Here is a 2500-nt window from a genome sequence, read left to right on the forward strand (position 1 = left end):
ATTATATTGTTTACGTTTACATTTCGCTTGCTAGATGGACATGACAGTTGTTTACATTCCTCGACTGAGCGGTTTAGGATTTCCTAACTTGAGATAAGATGCTGTAAATTAAGATAAAATTCCTAACTTGCGAATTGCATCTGTAATAAGAACTTGTGAGAAATCTTGACTGGTCAGATCTTAACTTAGGATTAAAGACGTTACTGTAATATTGTATATTCAGTTACTACATACAACAGTTTTTACACATTTCCCTTATTTAAAAGAACTGAAAAAAGAAAAGAAGAACTGAAAAAATGCTGAACAAAAATTAACCCAAATATTATTGTCAGAGGTAAAGAATTATATGCTATCGATGCGGCATGTAGGTTAAAATCACAGGTTAAAATCCTATCGTAATATGAAATGTTTCAATTTCACTCTATTATTATGCTATTATGTACAAAATAAAAGCCCGGCTCTGTTTCACTACAGTTTTATGGGTTGTTCTCCACTTGGAGGGGAAACCATGTCACGAAAGTTTTGGAGCTTAAAAAAGATGCTGAAAATATCAGGTTCAGCTCCAAAAGCCAGTGTGTACATTTACACAGTCGACCCAAGATTAAATAACACGTTCCCCATATAATTTCTCAGCTTTTTCATTCCCATCCCGTTTCATAGCTGCCCATTTTTAATGTAAAACAATATTTTTAAGTGGTTTAACTTGAGAATTTATATAAAACAGATTCATGTTTACTTTTTATATCATTAACGTTTTACTGTATTTGAAAAAATATGGATTTTATTTAATAAATTCATCTGTCACAGAGATTTATCAGTTATCAGGACTCTTATTTTGCATTTTAACACAGTATTTTCAGCTCTATTAACCTGCCTCTTTGGGTCGAGGCTTGTCAGAGAGGAGGCATCTCGAGGCAAGAGGAGGCAAGTCACACGCGCTCGCTATATTTCATTAATTTATTCATAATTTTATGCGTCAGGCAGCTCAGAACGTCTATTGCTGGGTGTTTAAAGTTTAGTCAAAATAAGGCCATAAATATCACTTTATTACTGATTTTAAATATTATAATATATTAAATATATAAATATTATTATTTACACTAAATATCAGGTCACCTGATCAACCGACGAGTCAGCCAGTTTATAAGTGTGTATATCAACCTAGATTCCCACTCCATATCCATAATGACCCATAGTGTCACGATTGGCCCCTCCCAGTCCTCCATGTGCTTGCTTTGTTTTGATTCTTCCGTCCTGCCCCCTTGTTTCTTGACTTCGCCCTCGATTGTTCTCACCATCATTCTTCCGGCCTCTGTTATTTTTTCCTAGTCTCTGTTCTTGTGCTTAGTCTGTGGTCCCTGTTGTCATGTCGGTCCATCGTTCTCTCCGTGTTGGCTCGTTGACCCTGGACTGTCTAGACCTCGATACTGGATTTGCCCCTAACAAATCTCTCAGCACATGCGTCCGCCTCATCATCGCTCCTCGGCATTACACACAGAAGCCAATCGAAATCAGTAACGTACTGTATTTTACATATATTTACATATTTGCACCCCTAAAATCTACGTTTACTCTGAAAGTCTTCTATGATGGGTCAAATCTTGCACTTATCTGGGTCAAACTGGGTCTAACAGCATTGCTTCTTCCATTTATATGCGATGCTTCTGCTTCAGAGACCAGGTGTGTCCTGACCGACTGACCATATCTGAGGGAAATTCGGTGCCGTTCTGTGACAAACGGTCTTTCTAGTGATTTTTGAACAGTGGCTGTTGTAATAAATCTCCTGATCTAGCAGAGCCGATATTTACCCGTTAATCAGGTGAATCAGCGCAGTCTGCTGACCCGTCCACTGCAGGGGTCAGCAGGACTGCAGCCAGGCGTTTAATGGACTGGCTGAGCGCATAACAGGAAAAAGGAAAAGCTGCGAGTTACTGACAGCAGCTCGGATATCGCTCTGCCGGGACGGAGCTTCAGCATCTGATTAAATATGTTGGGAAAACGTTCCAGGCCAAATCTCTTTTCCAGCAGCGTCTCCAGCTCGGATCTGCGCCGCTGGCCGCTCCTCCGAACATGACTAACTTTCTGACAATCAGAGCTTCACCAAAGGCTTTGATCTCTTCTGCTACATAATCAATAACAGAGCCACACGGGGACGACGTTCCGAGAGCTGAGCAGAACAGGCTGAGAGTGTGTGTGTGAGAGAGAGTGTGTGTGAGAGTGAGAGAGTGTGTGTGTGTGTGTGTGTGTGAGTGTGTTTTAGTGTGTGTGTGTGTGTGTGCGCGTGTTTTAGTGTGTGTGAGTGTGTTTTAGTGTGTGTGTGTGTGTGTGTGTGTGTGTGTGTGCGCGTGTTTTAGTGTGTGTGAGTGTGTTTTAGTGTATATGTGTGTGTGTTTTAGTGTATATGTGTGCGTGTTTTAGTGTGTGTGTGTGTTTTTGTGTGTGTGTGTGCGTGTTTTAGTGTGTGTGTGCGTGCATGTTTTAATGTGTGTGTGTGTGTGTG

The 2500-nt window shown here is 40.5% G+C and overlaps 1 protein-coding gene across 1 annotated transcript in view; it reads right to left on the reverse strand.

The window, feature by feature from the left end:
* ophn1 (oligophrenin 1) overlaps positions 1–2500 on the reverse strand; it is a 96851-nt gene that overhangs the window by 76741 nt on the left and 17610 nt on the right. The gene's annotated exons all lie outside the window — the stretch shown is intronic.

The sequence above is a fragment of the Pygocentrus nattereri genome, chromosome 23 (assembly GCF_015220715.1).
Source record: "Pygocentrus nattereri isolate fPygNat1 chromosome 23, fPygNat1.pri, whole genome shotgun sequence".
NCBI lineage: Eukaryota > Metazoa > Chordata > Actinopteri > Characiformes > Serrasalmidae > Pygocentrus > Pygocentrus nattereri.